Genomic DNA, 25,706 nt, shown 5'->3' with positions numbered 1-25,706 from the left:
CTGGCAGATGATCTCTGAAGGAGCAAAGGTCTGAGTCCTATCCAGGGATGGTTTCAGCTCCTAAATGCCAACCTAAGTAGCAGGCATGAATGTCGGCCCACAAATTCGAGCGTGCAAAGAAACATAATTATTATATTGACTGTCTTTAAGTATACGTCTTGTGGCTTCTAGATTCATCATAATTTCTCACTATAGCACACTTCTGACTTGCCTGTGCCCTCCCTCATCTCTGGAGCTTGGTGTCCCCACTTGGATGAGTCTGTGGGTTACTGGGGGCCCAGCCATTGCCATGCAGAAGTCTCTGCTCACAGGGATGGCTCTGGGGGTGTGTGGCCTGGTGAGGTGGAACGACTTCCTTGACACTTGAAGAGTGGCAGTGTACATTTCCAGTTCTGCCAATGTGTCTCTGAGCATGGCCATGCGGAGGGCCTTGAGGAATCTTGATGATTACACAAACGAGCCCTACAGCTTTGATGGAGCCCCTGCAACACAAGGATGAATAAAGGACACTGACTTTTGCTTGACGCCTATAAGGTGACACGTGTGCCCTAGGAGCTCACATGTGGTCCCTCATTTAGCCTCACAAAACCCTGTGCCATGAGGAATCATTTAGTCTTCTTTTAACTCAGGTATTCCCTACTGCTGTGTGTCTACATGTCAACCTCATGGTCCCCTTCGCTCACAGAGCTAGGCAGACAAGTGCTGGGAGAGGCATGAGCAAGGGCGCTGGGGAAGAACCTAGAAGGGTTATTGGGTCAGAAAAGGATTCTGGATGGAAATGGCATTATTCTTCCCACTCCCATTCTTATCTGTGGCTAAGAGAAGTTAAGTAGCATGTCCAGGGGCACAGACCTCAGAAGGCTGGAGCAGAAAGTAAAAAGCTCCCCGGAGTGGCCTCTGCTGATCCCTTCCACGTGTATCTCCTAACTCCTAGAAAGAGCCGTCCTGTTCTAGCTTTTTCCAATCCATTGATAGGGTCCAGGGCCGGGACCCAGGGAGGAGAGGGAGGTTTCAGGAGGGGAGAAAACAAAGCCTTGTTGAGGCGAGGGAGCCAAAGGAAGGACCAAAGTAGGGATGGAGCCCCAAAGCTTTAGAGACTCCCTCCTCTCTCATTGCAAAACTCAGAAAGAGGCTGAGAGTCCTAAGAGCTGATTGTTGGAACAGAAGTTCCACATGACACTTTGCAGGAATGATGATGGCAAATCCTCTATACACTTTAGAGCTGGACCTGGAAAAAGGGAAAGGCTAGTTTTAAATCGGATCAGCCTACACATGTGTACTCCGCTTTGTTTTTATATTTTCTGACTTTAGGAATAGTACAGTGCTCATTGGAAAAATGTCAAGCAACTCTTTGGTATAGAGTCGTCCAGATTCTCGTATATATATAATGTCTTGGGCAATAGAGCAGAAAACCTGACCTACATATATTTCAAACCATGTCGTCTGAATCACAGAAAGCACGGACCTGCCAGTCTCAACACCCATAGGTGATGTCATGGAGACGATAATCTCCAAATTGCCTCTAATCCTATAATGGCTTCCAAACCACGTATTATGCCACACGTGACAACCAAATTACTAATATCACCATTTTCATGTATGCAAAGGACAGCTAGCTTTTCAGTCCTACGATTAGGTGAACGCACAGCTACAAATTAACTGGCAGTTTCAGTACAATACGAGGAAACTGCAATTCTTATTACATCCCAAAGAAAACCATAACCAAACAGCTACAGTCACAGCTGAGTGTCATCCAAGCCTGTTTGTCAGTCAGCAAGGCAGACATGTCTCCAGGGCCCCTGGCTGTTCTCTGAAGTAAGAAATCCCTTCGTGGTGCTTCAGTTTGTGAAGAGGCTAACACAGACCCATGGGCATCAGAATTGCAAGGTGCAACTAGAGAAGACAAGACTTTCCGCAGCAAGTTTTCCCAACTCTGATTATTAGAATAAAAAAAGGAGAGGGGGATCTACCATTTGGGTCATTTTCAGAGCAAGGACTATGTGGTTATTCTCTGATGGGCCTTATAGATCATCTAGTCTAGCCAAGTCCCAGAGAGGAGGGAAGGCTCACATGTGTCCAGGCAGAGCTCAGCCCCAACCCATGACTCTGACTTACAGCACCAACCAGGAGGCTGCCAAACAGGCTGAGAGCCAGCAACCAAATTTTGAAAAGAAAGGAAAGGATCCTCAGTAGGGGAATAGCTCCTCCAACCCTCCTCCACCCCCAGGGAGCATCCACCTAGCTTTTCCCAACCTCTCCTTGGTCTACCTGTTAGAATGAATAACATCCCAACCAATGCTCCAACATACTCTTCCTTTACGCTTCATGGTTTTCCAACCACTCTCCACTTTTCACCTGCATCTCGTGTCACCTTTTGTGCCTCTTCCATGAAATCTTCCCCTTTGTCATCCCCAAGTAGGTCTATTCATTCCTTCCGTGCCTCTACTCAGCCCTAAATATGGTACCTTCCACACATTACACTCCAAAAATATCTGTAAAAGATGGTCATCTCCCTAGTACCAGGGGCTGTCTTTTACTTCCTTTTATGTTCCTACAATCTCTGGCACCTGGGAGGCACTCAATAAATATTTGTTGAATGAAGGAAAGGTTGACTATGAGAATGAATAGATAGATAGATGATAGACACATAAGCAAAGGAACTGTTCTCACATTCCTGGTCTGATTCGAAGTCTAGTAGAAGCAGCTGTCTTTTCACAACCATCTAGTCTAGAACTTTCTTTTTCTGAAAAGAATATCGTAAGCAGAACGTAGGACATAAGACTGTGTATCCACTCTTCAGACTTCCGGCATGTTCTTCTCCCTTAGAAAAATATGGTGGCCCTCTGGCTGCAGTAAGGAGCTCTGTTCTTTGCATAGTGGATGGATAAAAATAGATTTAAACTAGAGATGGATAGCCCCAGATGGATGTGGTTGGTTGGGGTGTGGAAGAACATCTTGAACTATTTTTTAAACATTTCAGTTTCGGCAAAAACCAAAACATGTTTTGCCAATCACTTTCCCTTAATTTTAAAACCCATGGATTTCAAAGGAAATTTAATCTGAATGTTTCTACTTCATTTACCCCATCTCTTCAAACTGTTCTCCTGAAAAAGTGAACTGATGTCCTAGAAGTTTAAAGGACCCTTTTATAGTTTGCTGGTTTCTTTTAAAGAACAAACCACTTCACAATTTAGGAGGGAATCAAAACTCCTAAATCTTGAAATAAAAGAAAAAAAACATAGTGCAAATTGGTTGAAGTTTGGATCTAGGAAGTGGGCAACATGTTTCCCATGCTAAAACAAAGAAGAAATGGCTACAGTTAAAAATTAAGGGAAATATAATTGTTTAAAAAGTGGATGAGTTCTACATGATCAATGGACAAAAATAAAACTAGAGATCATTACAGATATTGGTTCATCTGTAATAGAGGTTCATTTGTTCACTTCGGTTTATCTGTGATCGAGTTTGCGTGTATGCTGTCAGTAACTCTTTAATCATAAGTGCGCATGATCATGGCAGAAATTTTGTGATGAAGCTTTAAAAGGAAGGAAATGGCAAAATTGTGGGTAAACAGCTCCCTCTAAGCTCCTTGTAAGGTGTCAATTACCCTCCTGCCCATTATTCCATAACCCACTCCTTAGCGACACTTGGGTGGGATTTGTCAACAATTTGCTTCCTGGTGTGTTTACGCAGGGGCAGACATCCCTGCAGACCTTACCTGACATCCTTTTGTTCCACCAGATCCTTCCACTGTGTAAGTTCCAAGCCAGGAATAGCTTGGGCCCTTGGGAACATGTATCTAATTCATCGGAGTCGCTAGGGACATTTAGTGCACAGCAGAAATCCAGTCAACACCCTTGTTCCCAATAGTTAATATACTGTTTGACACCACTGTGGCCAACAGAAGAATTAGTCCATCTCTCGCAGACCACCCACACTACTAATAGCTAATAACTAACACATGGGGAGCCCATAGCTACTGATATCCTTGGGTTCAGTGGTTCATTGTGTTTTTATTTCTTTTTTCCCCCCTCTTTATTAGCATTTACTCATTCAATTAGCAATTGTTGAGTGCCCATTGAATGCTGGGTGCTGTGCTGGGCATTTTGGAAGAGACACAAAAATGAGGGAACCATAGCCACTGCTCTCAGGAAGCACACAGGCTCTAAGAATTAACTGTCATATTGGTGTGTCCCTTCATGCACTGCTGTGGTCAATGCAATTCGTATTAAGGAGGGCACCTTTTATTTATTAAAAAAAAATTTTTTTATTGTGGTAAAAGTCACATAATGTAAAACATACTATTTTAACCATATTTCACTGTACAGTTCAGTGGCACTAAGGACATTCACATTGTTGTGCAACTCTCACCATCATCCACCTCCCAAATTTTTCACCTGCCTAAACTGAAACTCTGTCCCCATTAAACACTAATTCCCCATTCCCCCTCCCCTCCCCCCAACCCCTCGGCCCCTGGCATCTACCAATGTACCTTCTGACTCCATGAATTTGGCTATTCTAGGTACCTTGTATAAGTGGAATCAAACAGTATTTGTCTGTACCTAATGTATATTGGAATGCATTTTTAAGGTTAACTTAATATATGCCCTGCAAACAGCTTGTACCTTCTTTTCTTTCCCCTGTGCTATACAGTAGGCCCTCACCAGCCATCTATTTCATACGTAGTAGTGTACATACATCAATCCCAATCTCCCAATCCATTCCACCCCCCTCCCCGCTTGGTGTCCATACGTTTGTTCTCTACATCTGGGTCTCTATTTCGGCTTTGCAAATAGGTTCGTCTGTACTTTTTTTTTTTTTTTTTTAAATCAGGCACTTGCACATTTGGAGAGAAACCCAGATGGGGAGACGGTTCTGCCTCCTAAAGGAGTGAATTATTCAGCTGGCCTCCCAGAATCAATCAACATTGACACATTCGTGCAAAGAGAAAGCCTCGGCAACAGATACGTGGCATAGACTTACTTGGGGGTAAAATGAAAAACTGGAGACAACACTTGGATACGTTCTGAAATACTATGAGAGGACTGGCAATATGAAACAGGCCAATAAGGAAAAACAGGAATCATAGACTCCTAACAAGGCTGACTGAGGATACCTCCAAATGAGAACTGATCATAAAACTTTACCCATCAATCAGTGCATCTGTCTTTAGACCAGAAGTCTTTGACTTCTAAGGACTTGCCAATCCCAGTCCCGCCACATTAACTTGCCTCCCAAACAAAGATTCCAAGAACCACACGTTTTTAATTATACAAAGTAAAGGTTGATGAATGATTCATACAACTAATCTAAACTTGGGCCAGGTTAAAATAATACTGTGTAATAACTTATATTTATTTAGCTTATAAGAGCACTTTTCTCCAGAGCTCAAAGTGGTTTTCAGATACTATCTCGTCTCTTCTCATAACATCCTTGTGAAATAGACATGGTAAGGGTGTCCTCACCTTCCTTCCATGGACAAGGCAACATAGGGTCAGAAAATTTTAGACCCAAGTCCAAGATCACACAGGATGGCAGACTAAAATCCACGAGTATATCTGTACTCAGAAGAGATGTCATCTCACAAATCTGAAAATGAAGGGACAGTGGCATTGACAAAACGGGCTTCCTTCATGATGACAAATGACCACATTAATGGTGGAAGTTGGGATAGTGACAGCTCTAGGCTATAATATTCTCTTCTTCTTGGTGGCTTTTGGGGGCATCGGAGGTACTTAGGGGTTTGAGGAACTTAAGACATAAATTCTGAGTCAGACTCATGGTCCATCATCTCCAAGATTCATCCTCTAGACTAGGTTGTGAATCAGCATGGCCGTTGCAGGGACATAAGTGTCCTACCAAGCTCCCTCCTTAACAAATGACTGTGCCACTTGTCTGTACTTCTGCTCAGGGGCCCTCTCTCAGGTCCTGGAAGAGAGGGGTCTTGCCCCCTTCAGGCAGGCTGGAAATGCCTGCGTATTAACTTGGATGGAGTTGGGTGTGAATGTCTGAGCTTCTCATCCTTTGAGTGGAATATCTGAGGAGGGACCCTAACATTTCCCAGAGTCTCCCCGTGGGATTAAGCTTCGGGCACCCACATCCCTGTCTCATTTCTCAACAGACAACTTGCCCAGGATACTCGTATCAGGATCTGCTTCTGGGGGAACTCAAGCCATGACAGCTATCCTCCCAATCATCGTGCTGGACGTCCTGGTGGCTCATCATGGAGCCATATCCATGGACCACGTCTCCGTAACAGCCTATATCCATCCCTCTCCGAGGGTGGCAGCTCCCCAAGCTCCCTACACACCTTGGGAAGAAAAACGCGCTGAGTCTGGAGCAGGACTTGAGCAAAGAGGAATAAAAGTAGACATGTGCTCCGAAAACCTGAAAATCATCTCAGGCTCTTTTTTTAATGTCTGGTCAGGACGATATCAGGAAGTTAGAAATGAGTAGACTTTTGAAACCCATACTCTCCTTCTTTAATGTACTTTAGATGAGTTTTTTACTCCACCTATTGTGTAGCCAATGGCACATGTAAGAAGTGCAATCCTGTTTGCATTTACTTTCTTGGTTATGTCAACCATATGTGATACATTTACATCTAGTAAGTGTGGTGAGTATACTTGCCCCCTAGTGGCTTAGTAGGTATTTGCAGAACGTAAATTCACTTCATTCATTCATTCGTTCATTCACTTAGTGCATCAGTCACTCTATCAGTCAGTCAAGTAATGAGACAGCCCCTATTTTGTTCTGGACATCGTGCTAGGAGCTGGTGAAATAAGCAGCCTCAGCCTCGCAGAGCTTATAGTTTTGTGAGGGAACTAGATATGAAAGCAAATTAATGCTAATAAGCAAGTAATTGAAAATTGTGAGCATACTTATGAGGGAAAGCAATGTGATGTGGAAAAAAGCAGGACATGTTTAATCTGCAGTGAGACAACCATCAGAGAAAGCCTCTCTAAGTGATATTTCAGCTGAAATCTCAAGGGTGAACAGTCAGGCAAAATGTGGGGAAGGACAATCTTAGCAGAGAGAACAGCATATGCAGAAGTCCTGGGAAGGGAAAGAGCTTGAAACACATTTTCAGAGGAAGTATAGCCTTGTGATTCAGGGCGTACAGTACAGATCCTGGCGGGCTGGGGTCCCAAAAGTCCTACCTCTGTTGTTAGCTCTGTGACCCTGGACAAGAAACTTAACTTCTCATGTGTGAAATGGGGATTGCAATAATAGTAAGAATCTGGAAGTGCCCAGCACTTCACAAGGATGCAAAAATATTTTGGTTACTCATCAGAGCACGTGGGCTGATTTGGCTGGCATAGAACTGGCCAAGTCTTAGGAGCTCAATTCCGACACACACACACACACACACCACACACACACACTTGTCTCAATGCTTCATTCAAGATTCAAGGTTCTTTAGAACCTCCCTCCTCAGAGTGTGGCCCGAGGACCAATAGCCTCAGCATCGCCTGGGAGCTTGTTAGAAACACTGAACCTCAGGTCGCACCCTAGACCTCCTGAATCAGAATCCACATATGAGACCCTGGGTGAATCTTCCACACATTCAAGTTTGAGAAGTGCTGCTTTAAGCCTTGAATGCCATGGTGGGTCAAGGTCAAAATACCAACAGAACATGGCATTACGGAAAGTGCTACCAGGATACATCTCTTTCCTATTTGGACCTTGACACTGTCCCTTTGAGCAAACACTTGGAGTCTAAGTTCCAAAGGAGAAAAGATTCTCCTCCCTTTTATACAGGGATTGGAAGGCTGGGGACATGGGAAGATTTGAGCCCTGAATTGTAGAGTGGGTTAGGGGAAGATGGTGATGTAGGGAGAGAGAAAAAGGGAGAAGGAATAGAGCTTTTCTTTTCTACAACCCCCAATTTTTACCCCATCTCTCTCTAAAAATGTTTTTATAAAAAAGTGACTGATGGGTCTCCTACCTCTCATCTTTGGTCATCTTTTGGTCACCACCAAAATGAGAGTTTTTCCTACTCTCACCCATCCAAAACTTGTGATTGACATCCCTGTGTTGAAACGTAATCATATGTTTGATTATGTCACTAAGAAAAATACAAATATTGATAAAGGATGGTAAGCATGTGGAAAAGCAATACTGCCATATGGAACAGACTGAAAAGTATAACTTTATTTTTTAAAAAAACACCAGATTTTTAAATCTGTATTTTATAAATAATCCACGACTTTGGGATGCTTCTGATACTATTTACAACACAGAGAACAAAACACAAAGGCTTATAAGCTGCTCGTATTATCTGAACATCAAGCAAGAGTTTTTAGCACGATTTCCTTCTTAAATGTACAATTTAGATTTTGTCACATTTGTAATTACTTTGAACATTTCACACACACAACACAAAAGATTCTGATGTGACATCTCCTTTGATAGCCTATTATGTTCAACGTGAATTCTAAATCCAATCTTGTTACCAAATAATATCGCACATTAGAGGTTTTCATAGTTTATTTGCAAAATAAATAAATAAGCCCACAGTAATCGCAAATGAAAACAAATCAAGGATGCATTCCTAATAAATTTGCATTATGTTTGATCATTTTAGTGATAAGATTTACGTACCCTAACTAGAGAGAATTGGCTGAAAAATAATTTATCAGTTGGACAGGCCAGTCTCTTCTTCAGTTTTTTAAGCTCATGTTTTTTTTTGTTGTTGTTGGTACGTGGGCCTCTCACTGTTGTGGCCTCTCCCGTTGCGGAGCACAGGATCCGGACGCGCAGGCTCAGCGGCCATGGCTCACGGGCCTAGCCGCTCCGCGGCACGTGGGATCTTCCCGGACCGGGGCACGAGCCCGTGTTCCCTGCATCGGCAGGTGGACTCTCAACCACTGCGCCACCAGGGAAGCCCAAGGCTGAAGTCTTTTGAGGGCAGTGCAAAGGATGTGTGTGTGGGGTGGGGTCCTGAAGGTTAAGAATTCACTCCTTCATTTAAACATACATCACCATTCAGTTTAGGGGATTGAAGGAAAAAGTGGGAACTCTACTAAAACCTAAAGTATAATCTATACAATATTTTAAGAAACTTAAAGACATGATACACAGATATTAAGCAATTTGCTCTGAAGTCACACCATCCCATTCACAGGACTACCTTTCTCAATGCTCATTTCTAAAGAATAGTAGCAGTTTTGTGAGTATGCCTGTAGCTCTTCAAGGAACAGAAGCACATTCATCTTTGTTCTTTCACATCTGGCTCTACGTGAGTGCTCAGTGGATGTTTGTTGAATGAATGAATAACTGAAAGGATGGATGCATGCATGGATAGAAGGAAAGAAGAATGGATGGCTAGATACTATCTCTCCAATTATATTTGAATTATGAAAGAGAAGAGGGAAGGGGAAATAAAGTAGGATATTTTTTTAGATTTTTTTTTTTTTTGGTGAGGAAAAGTATAGCATTTATGGCAAGGCGCCCAACCTGGGGCCAAGCAAGGGAAACAGGCAGCTCACGCTCAGATGACCAGAACTCCTAGATGGCTTTCACGGAAGGGTTTTTAAAGGCCGCATTAGGGACTTCCCTGGCAGTCCAGTGGAAGGATTTACCATCCAGTGCAGGGGGTGTGGGTTCGATCCCTGGTTGGGGAGCTAAGATCCCACACGCCTCGTGGCCAAAAAAAACCCCAAAACAATACAAAACATAAAACAGAAGCAATATTGTAACAAATTCAATAAAGACTTTAATAATGGTCCACATCAAAAAAAATCTTTAAAAAATAAATAAAGGCAACATTAGGGGTGAGGTTGCAGGGTGTGCAATCAGCCTGTGAATATCCTTCTGATTGGTTGATGGTGAAGTAACAGGGTGATGTTTCCAGAACCTTCTGGTTCCAACTGGTCTGGAGACTACATGTTGGTGGTCAGCATGCAGTTAACTTCTTCCACCTATAGACTGTATTTTTTAAAATTTCATGTAACAGAAACTCAATTCAAACTAGCCAGGATGGGGTGGGAATTATGGGTCACGTAACTTCAGGTAGGGCTGGATCAAGATGCTAGAATGACATCCTTGGGACTTTGTGGGGGTTTTTGCTATTTTCCTTTCTTGCCTCTGTTTCCCTCCATTGTGGCTTCACTCTCAGGCAACTTTGAGTTTATGCAGTCTTTGCAGCCCTTGCTTTCAAAAGGAGAAAGACCATCTTGCTCTTGGTTCCAATCTCCTTCCCTGACACCACTCCTCACTTCCATGCTGGGCACACACACAGATACACCACGATCCCTTAGACGTGTGTCATGATGTTTGGAGAAGAGTATGAAAGCCTGAACTCATGGGAAATAACCTGAAGAGATAATTTTAAAATCTCTTTAGCGGGCCTTCCCTGGTGGCGCAGTGGTTGAGAGTCCAACTGCCGATGCAGGGGACACGGGTTCGTGCCCCGGTCCGGGAAGATCCCGCATGCTGCGGAGCGGCTGGGGCCGTGAGCCATGGCCGCTGAGCCTGCGCACCCGGAGCCTGTGCTCTGCAACGGGAGAGGCCACAACAGTGAGAGGCCCGCGTACTGCCAAAAAAAAAAAATTCTGTTTAGCAATCAGAATATAGGATTCTCCTGTGTAATAAAAGAGAAATTTTTATCTCAAGAACCCTTAACTATAATTTCACATTGTTATCCCCATTTTAGAGAAATAACATTTTAATGGCAGTTGAAGCACAGAAAGCCTAAGTAACTTACTTGCCTAAGGTCACACAACTGATATCTGGGAGAGCTGAGATGCAAACCTGGGGAGGTCTGTCAGCAAAGCCAAAGTTCATAGCATTTCTGCCCAGCTGCTAAGCTTATTAGGAAACAATAATCTCCCTCCGTAGAAATGGGAGTAATAACAGCACCTACTTCTAGGGCTCTTGGGAGGATTTTATGTATTAATACATAGAAAGTGCTAACAACAGTGCCTGGCACACAGTAAACTCTCAGTAGATGCTCTTGAGTCTTCCTGAGCCGGAGGTCGGGGAGGGCTGGAGGAGAGGGAGGGAAACCGAGACTTAGTCAACTGTTCTAGGTAGTATGGCTCTGGCTTACTGATAGTAGACTACGTTGAATTGACGAATGTCTAACTTTCCTCTACACGGCTTAATTCTGCACGTGTTTAGGGCAGTTTTGGCATTTATGATTTTTCACCCAGAGACCAAGCCTCTGCGAGCAGGCTCCCATAATTGGGGATTGCCTTTTCCAGCCAATCACAGCGGCGATCTACCCTGCAGCTGAGTGTAATTTTAATTCTGTTATGGAAATTGTCTGTTTCATGCAATAGAATTCCAAATGTTTTACTTTTTAGTTTAACGACTACAGAAAATAAACCTGTAGGCTTCTTAAGGAGAACTTCAGATGCCAAAAGAATGCAGAGCGTTTGATCTTTGGGCAAGTGATAGCATCTTAAACTGAGATTCCTCCTGTACGCACTGTACTCTCTTTCCCAGCCTCAAGGAACGTGCCTAGGGATTTACACCTGTCCTTTCTGTCTGGTGAGAAACCTGCTCGATAGCAGGCAGTTAAATACCCAAGCAATACACAGCCACCACTAAAGCAAAACTTCACCAAACTCCTGATTTCTCCTTCCACGAGAGAATGTATTTCTAATGTCACAAGTATCCTACTATAAATGATACATTCATTCCTGAGATGGAGACATAGGGGTCCCTAGCAATGCAAGGATTACTAAAAACTTTGGGGCATATTTCTAAAGAGGGACACAGCTGTTAACTGACATTGACATGTATTAGCAAAAAGGCCAAAGCAGGTGTCTTGCTTTGCCGATTCAGCACAAGAAGGGGCTCTAAGCATTATGATAACAGGGCCATTCATGTTGCTATAGGCTATAGTTGTGTGCTCCCACTTCCATAATAAACCTATTTTCAGGGACTTATAATTCAACCGTAAAAATATGCTCCGTGCTGAAACTCAGCAGAACAAAGTCTCAGGCTCTGAGCAAGTATCCCTCCCTGACTTAAAATGTTTTTACATATGTGTTTTGGTTGGGGTTTAAATTTACAAAGTGCCAAAAATATTAGGGATTTGAACAGCTATTTTTCTTTAGTTGGGATCTAGAGACAACTAATCCATTCCTATTGTAAAGGAAGCTCCAGGTTTTTTTTTTAAATCAGTTTTGCCTGAAAGGTTGTCAAGTTGGAAAGAAGTTAAACACCAATCTGAAATGAATTAGAGAGCATTAGACAATAATTAAACTGAAATTAGGGCATCATTTATTCATCAAGTCACCACTAAGAAAAGAATCCAATCCTCGTAGATACCTTTAAAATATTTAGATATCTTAAACACCTTTGCAAGGCCGGAGAGGATGATGGGATTGTTTCTGCTCGGAGGGGTTTGCTGATGACAGTGACTGAATTTTAAACGCCGCTGAGCCCTGGGGAGGGGAGTGAAGCTTCACTCTAAAAGCTGCCTTCCACTTGTGCTGATAATTGGAAGTGATGGCCAATTGCAGGAAAACTCTCCCATCTCCGTAGGATGGCCTTGGTCCCAGAGTCCCCAGAGTCATGTGGGGCAAAATCAGCAGGTTGGTGACATATCCCTTTATCTTCCTCCTAAGAAGTTACTGCCACAGGTAACTGGGGCTCGTCTCACTGCAGTGCTCTGAGAAATCTTGTCGAATGTGTCTCAGAATAGTCTCTCCAAAGAAGGGAAGACTGGGCCATTCATCCATTCAGAGAATTAACTTCCCTACATTTCTAGACTCCTAGGGCTTTTAGTGTTGAACGTCTCAAATCCTGAAACCTCTCAGTTGCAAAAAAACTGGAAAGCTTGGCCACCCTAGTGATGGAGGAACCAACAGCATCTGCTAAAGGGGGAGTAGAGACCCAGGGCCATGCTCTAGGACCATAGACACTTCTGAAACTGTTCTCTAATAAGGATGTGTTCATTTAGCTGCCGGGCTTTTTGTGAGCTGGGGCCAGCACTGAATTGCTAGGACATAAGGTAATTCCACTGAGGTAGGTGAGGGAGTTTTCTCCTTCTTTGATCTCCCCACTGTGACACTCAACCTCTAATCTAAATGAATGCCTAACAGATACTAAGGACTATCGATTTGGAAGCAAAGCAAACTTCACCTTGCCCACATGTTTCCATTGGTCCTGCCCCCATCTCTCCACGGGGCTCAGCCACTTCTCTCCTGATACCCCGCACCCCCCATCCAAAGGCCTCAAGCTGCCACGAGGGCTCGCACTGATCCCTGCCCTGTCCCCTAGTCTGCACACTCATCTCCCAACTCAGTCACCTCGTCTTTGCAGCCTTCCCGACTTGACCCCTCTGGAAGAACTGACTGCCACTGTCCCGTCTAGATTTCCATCCGATCAATGCATATAAGGACAAATGCAGATCAGTGAAGGATAAGGACAAGGGCACAGGTATAATTCTGGAGCCCAAGAGGCCTCCCTGCAACCTGCATTCTAGAAATCCTGGGGCATTCTCGAAACTGTGGGCTCTCCCTCCCCAGAGCCTCAGAGAGCTGGAGGAGGACCTGCAGGGCTTCCCCAAACCCTTCTTTTTTCAAATGGAGAAACTGAGGCTCAGGAGAAAAGTGACTTGCCTTCAGCTTGCAGCCAGGGAAGGCGGCAGGACCACTCCTTATCTAACCACAGTGCCCTATTTCTTTCCCCCAAATGATGCTGAATCCCAGAGAAACTCTGGATTCAAGAGGACTTAAGTCATCTGAGACCCGTGACTCCAAGTGTGGTTCCTGGACCAGCAGGTTGGACCTCACCTGGAGACTGTCAGGAAAGCCAGACTCTCAGGTCCACCCCAGCCCCACTGGGTCAGAATCTGCATTTCAACCGCATGCACAGGTGGCTCATGTGCAAGGGAATTTTGAGAAACACTTGTCTGCTGGGGCTCTCGAGCACTGATCTAGCCCCTGGGTGATTCCAATCACCTAGGGAGCCTTAAAGAATAAAGATGCCTGAGTTTCATCCCGGGAGCATGCAGCCAGTAAATAGGAATGGCTTTAACCATTTAATGGCTCTCCAGGCGATTCTGTGTACAGCAAAGTTAGAGAACTACTGGTTTGGTCCATCACGTCCACCAAGGGCTCTTCAAGCTTCTGCCTGAATCATGCCAATGGCAACCTCATCACCCTGAGGACAGCCTCGTCTGTCTTTGGACACTTAGACAATCTCCCTGAAAAAGCAGAATGGTCTTCCTTGGAGGTAATGTAACAGTCCAGGGTCCCCTGACTGACTTCTCCATCACTTGCACGGGTCCATGTCACAAGAGATCCAGTTGCTCACGAAGGGATGCATACACAGTACACAGGTGTGTGCATGTAGTTTATTTCATACTCATACAATGTGTCCTCAAGGTGTCATATTTATGAGATTCACATCTTCTCTCTGGTTGGGGTTACTATTGTTTTCTGGAAAACAGTACTTTCTAAATTGTATGTATCTGGAATGACCCTGTCTGGGATAACTGTGGGGGAGGCATTTTATCTATGGTTTTAAATTTAGGGCTGTTGATGATTTCTTTGCTTTGAAAGATACTATTTAAAATAGATGGATTTCATAAGAGATTCTTTAAATATTTTTGTCTAGAACCTTAAATCTTCTCATTATGTCACTTTGCTTCCCTGGTGTCATTAATCGTTAATATGATTACAGCTTTATGACTTGAAACTAACTCAAAGAGAAGCTTATATGCCAAAAATATAGTCAGTGAGTTTTCATTTGGAAGTGAAGGGGGGTAAAAACAGCTCGCTTGCCCTCTCCCTTTCTCTGGTTCTTTCTTTGTTTTTTTCTTCGTGTAGTGGTTTGCTGGCTGTCTCTCTGTCCTATCTGTCACTCCGATCCTGAATCGCGTGCCCTGCCAGTTGTGTGAACTTAGAAAGAAAAGACCGTCCCTGTTGCTTAGCTGAGAAAGTCCCCTCAGATGATTAACAGATGAGCGCCAGAAAGTGTAGCATTTCAAAGCTGCCATGACATTGTGGAATATTTTACATTTCGGTGGAGTCATCTGTTGAACAGCCATTGTTCGCCTGGTGTGCGCCCCTTCAGGACATGTGCTTTTGGTTTGGTCTTTATTGGTTTTGTTCTTTATTTCCACTCTTTCTTTTACACAGGCACATAGGAAATCATGACTGAAATCATCTTCATAAAGCGGTGTGTGGTGTGAATTGAAATAACTCTTCCCTTTCTTCTGAGGAAGAGACGCGTCTAAAAACAGTTTGGGGCGATTGATCGGCTCACTGCTGGTGTTGCTTTTGATAAACGTGAAGGGGACAGTTAGGAAGAGCGTCCTGATTAAAGACCATCTTCCATGATGCTCCAGGAGGCTCCAAAAGGTTCCAGGAAGTTTAAACCGTGGTAATATCCGCACAGCTGCCATAAGGACCAAGTGGATAGATTTTTATTCAGTCGTACATCCAAGGGAAACCTGCTGCATTTTCTCCCCACACTCAGAAATGTTTTAGGCCATGTGGAAACCGGAGTCTTTAAACATATTCATTTGTGCCGAGGTAGGCATTTGTTTCGACGGCTTCCGCAGAAAAGTCCAGGCTCCTAATGTATGTGGACATGACCTCACAAACACAGCAAGCAGAGGAGAACAGTGGGATTTCTCCTGGGAACAAAGATATTACAGAGAACGTGGCAAGAGAGATCCCTGATTATAGTAGGAGGAATTAAATAAAAGGAATGTCCTAAATATCAGTGTGTGTGTGTGTGTGTGTGTGTGTGTGTGTGTGTGAGAGAGAGAGAGAGAGAGCGAGCAGTGGGGGGGGGGGGGAGGTTATGCACCAATTAAGTATTGGCTCTTTTTTAAATGTCATGGGTACTGATGACAATCCCTCAACTAAATCAACATCCTATATTGACCAACTCATTTGCCAGAAACAAGAAATTCCTGTGCTGACCCTCAATCTCCATTCCACACACACCCTTACACACATACCCTTACACACACCCTTACACACACACCCTTACACACACCATATATAAATTGTACTTTGCTGTTCACCAGGTTGTCTATAAACTGCCCTTTTCCCATTTTTCATGACCACGTCTACCTGGTGTGCTGGGTTATGTGTGTGTGCTGCAGATTCTAAAGGCAGAGAGGCTGGAGGGCAGGGTGGCCACAGGGAGAGGGGAGATGGCGGGGGGAGGCATTTTACATGAAGATATGAAGGTTTTCATAAAATAAAATGCAGTGCTTAATTCCCTCTATTTGTGTTGCTGGTTATTTAAATGGCTTCTTCCCCATCTTAGTACCACCCCACAAACAGGCAAAGATTCTATGGAGTTATAACACAGAGAGAAAACTGCACCAGTCCTAAGTATACAATGATGGTGTTTTACACCGGTGTACACTCATGTGGCCATCACTCAGATTATGACTTAGAACAGTTTCAGTCCAAAAGTGGTTCCTTTGGGCCTCTTCCTAGTCAATATTCCCACCCAAAACACCATTGCAACATCTATCACAACTTTCTACCACTATAAATTGGTTTTGAAATGACAAGATATTCAATATCCTAGAGAGAGGCAACCAAAATAAATTAATTAATTAATAATAATAAGAGTAATATAAACCATTTATTGATCATTTACTATGTGTAGGCACTGTGTCAAGCACTTCATTTTACCATCATAGTTTGTCTTCATATCAACACTATGAGGAAAGTATTATCCCCATTTAATAGATGAGGAAATTTCAGCTCAGAGAAATTATGGAATTTACCCAAGGTCACACAACTAGTAGGAGATAGAACCAAGGTTTGAACATGGGTTTATTTCTCCAACGCTTTAGCTCAAAGCTACTGTGCTGTATCATCAAGAAGGATCAGACTGGCTGGAGTTCAGATGGATATCAAATAATATTCTATTAAGTCACAGGCCTGAAATAGTAAATGTTATTTTCAGATTTGAGGTTAGATATTAGGTTGAACCATATGAAATTATTAATATATGACTGTTTTTGATCTGCAAAATGGTAATTTCATATGATTTAACCTCATTCGTTAACGAAAAACATATTTCATCAAAATATATCACTAGCCTCAATGAACTAAAATGCTCGATTAACTTGAATTATTGCTATTCGTTCATTTATTTATTCATTTAATAAATATATTTGACTTCTGTATATCAGGCATTGTGAGAGGTACAGGGAACACAAAAGTAAATGAAACTTTATAATCTTGTATATCCACTTTTAACAAACAGGTCAAGTACAGATGAATGGATAAAGAAGATGTGGTACATATATACAATGGAATACTACTCAGACATAAAGAGAATGAAATAATGCCATTTGCAGTAATATGGATACAACTAGAGATGATCATACTAAGTGAAGTAAGTCAGAGAGAGAAAGACAAATAACCATATGATATCACTTATATGTGGAATCTAAAATAGGGCACAAATGAACTTATCTACGAAACAGAAACGGACTCACAAACATAGAGAACAGACTTGTTGTTGCCAAGGGGGTGGGGGAGGGAGAGGGATGGACTGGGAGTTTGGGGTTGGTAAATGCAAACTATTACATTTAGAATGGATAAACAACAAGGTCCTACTGTATAGCACAGGGAACTATATCCAATCTCCTGGGATAAACCATGATAGAAAAGAATATAAAAAAAAGAATGTATGTATGTGTATAACAGTCACTTTGCTGTAGAGCAGAGATGGGCACAACATTGTAAATCAACTAAACTTCAATAAAAAAAAATAGACAGGTCAAGTGGAAAAGAACACCTTTGTGAATCAGAAATTTGTTCCTAAAAACAAAATCCCCTTTTCAAAATCCCCCTTCTTCAAAATCCCCAAGACTGTCTTAATTTTTGTAATGGTCAACAATCTCAACTGTCAGAGACCGAAGCTGTGATGTTTGCTGCTCTGTACTTTTAAGGTTAGAAAAGTGATTAATACATTTTCTAAACATTTGTCACAGAAGTTCTTCAACAAAAGTACCCCACAAGGTGAACCTTCTGTTTATTTAGGGTTTTGTTAATAGTATAAACAGTAACTCAGTGTTTTTTCAAAAAGTGCCAGAGTCCTTATCCCCAAGCAATCGGATGCTACTTTGCATATGATTTACATGTTGTTAATTTAATACTCAGATTCACTGAAACTAGTTTTCCCTACCTCACCACCTACCTTGTACTCTTTGCTCTTTCTGTTTCTAGTATTCTCACTCAGATTGAGGAAAAAAGTATGAATCAGGATACTTTCGGGGGCATCCACCTAATGTTACAGTAGTTTTGCCAGCTGATGGAATTATTTTATAATAGATTTTATTTTTATGGCAGTTTTAGGTTCACAGCAAAATCAAGAGGAAAATACCTATATACCCTCCTCTCCACACATGCACACCTTCCATGATGGAGTTTTTTTTTATTTGTAAAGATGTTTGGATCAGGGAAAAATTATGAAAGGAAGCATTCAAAATTCAGTTGTTTGAATCAAGATCATAATAGATCCAGACCACAGGAAAAAATTAAAACCACTCTGATTTATTTTATGAAGCAAAACAAAACAAAACCCAAATCTTATAAAATAGAACCAAAAGAGAAAACTATAGACCCAGTTCCTTTGTGGTTACAGATGCATATTGAATCCGGTGATACATTTTAAAATGAATGCATTATGACTAAGTAGGATTCATTCCAGGAATGGAAAGAAGATCTAACATTAGGAAATCTGACAACATAACTCAATGCATCAACAAATTAAAGGAGGAGATATAATTATATTAGCATTTGCCAATTTAACAGCCATTCTGAACACCAAAAAAATTAGTAAAATAGAAATAAAAGGAAATTATTTAAATATGGAAAATACCACTTTCCTTAGACTTACATCAAGACTTACCCCATTATAGCAAATGGCAAAATACTGAAATCATTCACATCAAATATACAAATCAGGATGTTTGTTATCCTCATTATTGCCTGAAATGGTTTAAGTTTGGCAATTGTGATAAGACAAGAAAATGAAATAGTTGCTATAATCAATGAAAATTAAGAGATAAAGCTATCTTTATGTAATCTGATATGAATGTTAAAACTATCTTTATGTATATCTGATATGAATGTAATAGAAAGCACAAGATGGGCTTCCCTGGTGGCACAGTGTTTGAGAGTCTGCATGCTGATGCAGGGGACACGGGTTCGTGCTCCGGTCCGGGAGGATCCCACATGCCGTGGAGCGGCTGGATCCGTGAGCCATGGCTGCTTAGCCTGCGCATCTGGAGCCTGTGCTCCACGGTGGGAGAGGCCCGCATACCGCAAAGAAAGAAAAAAAAAGAAAGCACAAGAGATTCTACTAAAAATCTTTTCAAATTAGTAAAAGAATTTGCTAATGTGACTGGATGCAGGATAGATTTGCAAATATCAGTAACTTTAAAACTAGTGGGCAAAAGTTCTAGGAAAATTAGAATTTGCATAGTCTCAAAGTATTTTGCCCAAGATATTTATTAATTACGCAGGGAAAGATGTAACTTTATAGTAGAGAAGCATTTTCAGAACTCTAATGGAAAACTGATGAATTCATAAAAGTGCTAACAAAAGATCAAGATAAAAAAAAACATTAATTACATGGGACTGAGTGAACTGATGAGGATGATTATAATTTTTGTGACTTTCTGTTTGAATTTAAAAAAAAAAATCCCACAAGGACTCAGAGGCAAAAAATATACAAATCAATTTTCACTGCAAAGTAAAGGAGCCGTTACAGTGGAGGATTCCTGGACTGAATGTCAATATTATGACACAGTATGAGTGTGTTTCATGTTTGGTAATTGCAATCATTGTTGCTTTTGTTGTGGTCATCCATTTGCCATGCTTGGTGTCAGTTTATTTATCTCTTGTAAAAATAAAATACAGTGTGCGTGTGTGAAAAAAAAAAAAAAAGAAATCTCTTTAACCTAGTGATCAGGGTAAGCAGCACCAGTGGTGAGACATCGTGAATCTCTTTTGTATTAGGTACTGAGAAGGATACACAACATCATTTTTCTTGTATTCCTGCCCAAAATGTATAACCTCAGGCCAACCATGGTAAAACATCTGACAAACCCAAGTTGAGGAACATTTGGCGAAATAATTGATTAATAATTTTCAAAAGCATCCAGGTCATGAAAGACAAAGAAAGAATGAAGAGCTCTTACAGACTGCAGGAGATTAAGAAGAAACAACAGCTAAATGCAACGTGGGGTCCTGGATAGAATTGGAACAGAAAAAGGACATTAGTGAAAAAAAATTGGTAAAATTCAACTCAGGTCTTCAGTGTAGTGAATAGTATTAAATTAATGTTAAATTCCCGGTTCTAATCAACATTCTACTGTTTTGTAAGATGTTGGCATTAGGGAAGCTGGGTGACGGATATACAGAAACAATTTTTGCAACTTTTCTCAAAGTCTAAAATTAGTTCAAAATAAAAAGTTTAGGGAAAAAAAAAAACCAATAGCTTTCTTCTCTACTGACTTTCTTACTTTGATTTTCCTCAAAGCATATCCAGAGACAAGAATTTGAGGGCAAGGAATTTGAGAAGTGTCTTAGTCTGTATGGCTGCCATAACAAAACACCAAAGACTGAGTGGCTTAAACAACAGAAGTTTATTTCTCACCTTTCTGGAAGCTGGGAAGTTCAAGATCAAGGTGCCTGCTGATTCCATCCTGGTGAGAACTCGCTTCCAGGCTTGTAGATGGCCAACTTCTGGCCATGTCCTCACAGGGTAGAGAGAGAGCCAACTCTTTGGTGTCGCTTCTTAAAAGGACATTAAAACTATGAGATCAGGGCCCCACCCTCATAACCTCTTTAACCTTAATTACCTCCACAAAGGCCCTATCTCCAAATATAGGCATATCTCAAGAGATATTGTGTGGTCAGTTCCAGACCACCACAATAAAGCGAGTCAAATTATTTAGTTTCCCAGTGCATATAAAAGTTATGTTTACACTATACTGTAGTCTGTAAGGTGTGCAATAGCATTATGTCTAAAAAAATATAGGTACCTTAATTAAAAAATACTTTCTTGTTAAAAAATGCTAACCATCATCTGAGCCTTCAGTGAATGATAATTAGTTTTGCAATAGTAACATCAAAGATCACTGATCACAGATCACCAGAACAAATATAATCATAATGAAAAAGTCTGAAATGTTACAAGAATTACCAAAATGTGACACAGAGACACGAAGTGAGCAAATGCTGTTGGAAAAATGGTGCTGACAGACATGCTCAAGGCAGGGTTGCCACAAACCTTCAATTTGTAAAAAATGCAATAGCTTCAAATTGCAATAAAGTGAAGCACAGTAAAATGAGGTATTTCTGTACAATCTTGTTGGGGGTTAGGGCTTCAAAATAAGAATTTGGTGGGGAGGGGGGAACACAGAGACTCTGCGAGCTCTTGAATAGTGATTCTGGCATAGACGGCGCAGGCGGGAAAGACAAACCCATGCCCAGAAGATGTTTCAATCCCAAGAGTGACACACTGTCACCTACTCTAGGGTGAAAGGGGTCCAATGTACTCAGCTGACCACCAAAAGTCATGCTATCCTTCTTTAAGGACTGGTCCCATTGAGGGCTCAGCGTTGGTCTCTGCAGCTGACAGGTCACGTAGCAGCATCAGCAGTAGATGAATCAGCCATGGTGAAAGGGAGCTGCCGTGACTCCTCCATTCGTGGACCCATTGTGCAAGCATGAGGGTGGCCAGGGCAGGGCCTGACTGCTGCCTACTATCTACTTGTTGCTTAAGGCCCCCTCTGCAAATGGATACGGATGGTGGGCACTGATGTGGGTCACTCTGTACCTACTCCCTTGGGTCCACCCACATACTTCTTCCTATACCTCTTTGCCTCTGACCTTTTAACCTTTTCAGATACCTATCCAGCCAGCCAGGCCTTTCACCACTTCCCAGGAGTCTGTGTTTATCTTCATGTCAGGTCATGTCTTCCTCCACACAAGGTTTACTCCTGGAAGCTACACCCACGGTGAGGCTTTCCCCTCCCAGTGGTTTCAGTGTCACCCCTGAACGCGTGTAGTGTGGCAGCATTTATCTCTAGCTTGCCACAAAACAGTGAATTGACCCATCTGTGAGCCCCAGACTGGGTTTTTCTCCTCCATCAGCTGGACATAGGGAACTTCCCATGTGGCCATAGGGGTGAGCTAGGGGAGAGGGGAGGCAGCTGGGGAATTTATATTTCATTTCCCACCAGTCTCCTAGAGAACGTTACTTCACTAGCACTTCGAGAAGCGTGTCGACCTGGGAGCACTTAAGCCGGGAGGCTGCGGGGAAGTGGGCCAGCACCACGATATCTGCTACACTAGCAAAAAACAGTTACAAAATGGAAGTCCAAAAAATCCTATTCACCATATTAACCAGGAATAAATTTGATAATAAAGGCATAGAACTTGTATAAAGAAAGCTATAAAATCTTATTGAAGATCTTAAAATAAGACCCAGAGAAATGGAGAAACGTATCATGTTCCTAGTAAAGAGAGCTTAATACCATAAAAATATCAGTCCTCAAATTAACTTAGAAATAAAATGCAATTCAGTTCAGCATCCCTGTGCACTTTGTGTGTCGAGGTGCGGGGGATGATGGGAGTACATGAAACTATTTTAAAGCTTATATAGAGTAATAACTATCTGGGAATGACTAAGAGAAGTTTGAAAAAGAAAGATATTTGGAGGGGTTCCCCTACAACATAATGAAACTCATTATACTATACTATGCATATATATGTGTGTGTATCATATGCTATACTACACTATAATCTAAACAATATGCCATTGATATAGGAATAAATTAATAGATCAAGAACAAAATAGAGAACCAGAAATGGATCACAGTCTATATGAGAACTTAATACATGTAAAAGGTGGCACTTTGATTCAATGTGAAGAGGGTAGTTTATATACCAAATGACACAGGAGTAACTGGTTGGCTCTTGGGGTGGAGGTAATGCTAGATCTCAAACTTCACATCATAAACAAAAATGAATTCCAGACGAAATACTCAAAAACTAAGAGTTTGGAGAAAGTTCAATACTTTCCACCCGAGAAACAGGCGCCCTGGGTTCCATCCCCAGCGAGGAGTAACAGGAGGCCCCGTTGCTCCAAGCCTGGACGCTCAACATTCCCAGGCAGACTGACGATTGGGAAGGTGAAGGCAATGGCTATTGTGTCCCCAAATACTTTCCCAAAATGAGCCTGTTGCCACACTGGGACAATGCATGCTTTGATCCCCGCTTCCCCATGGGAAGCTTCTGCATGCCTGGGGAAGTTATTTAATATCTCCAGACCTCAATTTCCTCACCCGTAAAAGACTGTGAAGATTCAATGAGATGACAGAGGTAACACACTTAAAAGAGTTCCTGGCACATAGTAAGTGCCCAGTAAATGTTAGCTATGATTATTGTTATTACTATCATTATGAGTATATTCCTTGTTTTCCTCTGTCAGGATATCATGTAAAACCGACTGGCCATTACCAGAAAACATCCTCCCCCAGTGTTCCAGACATCAACCGCTTCTCATCGAACCATTAGCGCACAGGCACTGGGCTCATAGACATAGCTTCAGCAGTGGGTCATGGCCACATCCATGCCCAGCAGCACCTGCCTGCTAATTCTTACTATAGTTACTTTTATTGTTCTGTCAGATCTGTGACTTTAACACATGGCTATTAATTTCCCTTTATAATTTTGTTCAAAGCTTGTTATCTCACTCTTTGTGAAAATAAAAACTAACTAGGTCTACTTGTAGCCTATCATTTGTTAATATATTTTTTTCTGTTACAGGATTTTTCTCCACTAACTTGGAGGAGAGGTAAGAAACCGTGCCTGGCTTGACCCTATCAAGTTCGACTAATCCCCATATCATATTGTTCTCTTCTAATTAGACTTCCCAACAGTTTTCTCAGTTCCAAGTTGAGGCTCCTCAGGGATCTGTGAGATCTGAAAAAGATTTTCCATAAAGTAATCTTAGAAAAGCAGAAATCCTGAAACACACCCGGTTTTGCCCTATAACTGCAGGGCTTGCCCTAATGGGAGACCAGCCATAGCCCCTGCTACATCCCAGACTTCCCCTGGCCACATCTGATTGGTCATTTCTGAGGCTGTTTGAGGTGGTTCCCATGCTTATACTGAGTTAGGAACTTGAGATGTTACCTCCAATCTTTTAAATGGGTAATGGGCTTTCAGAAGAGGAAGCTAACATTTATTAAACACCTACTGTATGACTAGGCACTACACTCTGGTCCTCATATGCCTGCAGAACATTAGCTCAGTATTTGAACTGCCTCAAATTTTTAAAATATTTCTTTAAATTTTGCTTAGTTTAAGATTCACAAGAAGTTGCAATCTATAGTACAGAGAGTTCCCGTGTACCTTTCTCCCAGCTTCCTCCAATGATCAAATCTTACATAAGCATGGCATATTGTGGAAACCAGGAAACTGACGCTGGTATAATGTATTAACCCAGGCTCCACCCTTGTCAGATTTCACCTGAACTGCTTCCATTTGAGTCTGGCTCCTCATTAGTAATTTGCAACTTTGGGAAGAAACCTAACATCTCTCTGCTTCAGCTCACTTGTCTGTAAAATGGAGATGATAGTCGTACCTATATCACAGGATTATTGTGAGAATTAAATAAGATTAGCTATTATTATTTGTGAATCCTTACAACAACCTTATGAGGTAGAGACTTGGAAGACTGTTTGCAAAACTGGCTACCATTACCCTCCTTCCTTGGAGACTTTGTGTCTCTTCCCATCAAGAGATGGAGTCCATTCCCACCCCTTGAATCTGGGTTTGGTTTGTGAGACTTGCTTAGGCCAATTGAACACAGCAAGGTGATGATGTGCTGGTTTTGAGCCAATGTTTCAGCAGGGCTTATGTTGTCTCTCTCTCTCTCTCTCCGAACACTGCTTCCACCACACGAACAAGCCTAGGCTTGTTGAGGAGAGACATAGGACCCAAATCAGTCCTGTCACCCAGCAGCCAAATCCCTGAGGCAGAGCTGCCTTGCTGACCTGCAGCTGATTGTAGAGATTCGAGGGAGCCCAGCAGAGACCAGAAGAATGACTCAACGGAGCCCAGCCTCAGTTTCCAACTCACAGTGAGCTAGAGAGGGTGATCGCTTACCACTAAAATGTCAGGGGTTGTTCCGCAGCTATAGATAACTAAAACAGATAGTATCATGAAAATGCTAATAGTAATTACATTATTGGATCATGATGAGAATTAATGAAATAATATATGTAATATGTTTAGCATCCGGCCCATGAGAAATCCTCAATAAATGTTCATTGTTGTAATTGTCATCATCTACATCATCCCATTCTACAAATAAGAAAACCGATGTTTAGAAAAGCTTAGGAAGTTTGCTAGTAAGCATCTGAGCCTGGTTTCAAACACTGATCTGATTCCGAAGCAGTGTGCTCTTCTCTGTGGGAAAATGTTTCTTTCTGTTTCCTCTGCCCTCACCCCATTGGGATAGTGGATGCTAAACCAATTCAGCAGAATTCAAATAGTAATACGTTGTAACGTCGTTCTCACGCTTCCCCTCTTCCCTGTGAATCTGTAACAAACTTTTAAAAGTTGATAACATGATATTTAATATAGACACACAAAGAAAGATATTTGACATTTAAATTATTCATTTAAAATGAAAACACCCAAATTAGAGTTTTGAAGGAAATTCCAAGTTTTCTTCAAATC

The sequence above is a fragment of the Grampus griseus genome, assembly GCF_964374135.1.
Source record: "Grampus griseus genome assembly, chromosome: 16".
Lineage (NCBI taxonomy): Eukaryota > Metazoa > Chordata > Mammalia > Artiodactyla > Delphinidae > Grampus > Grampus griseus.
This window is presented reverse-complemented; position numbering follows the sequence as displayed.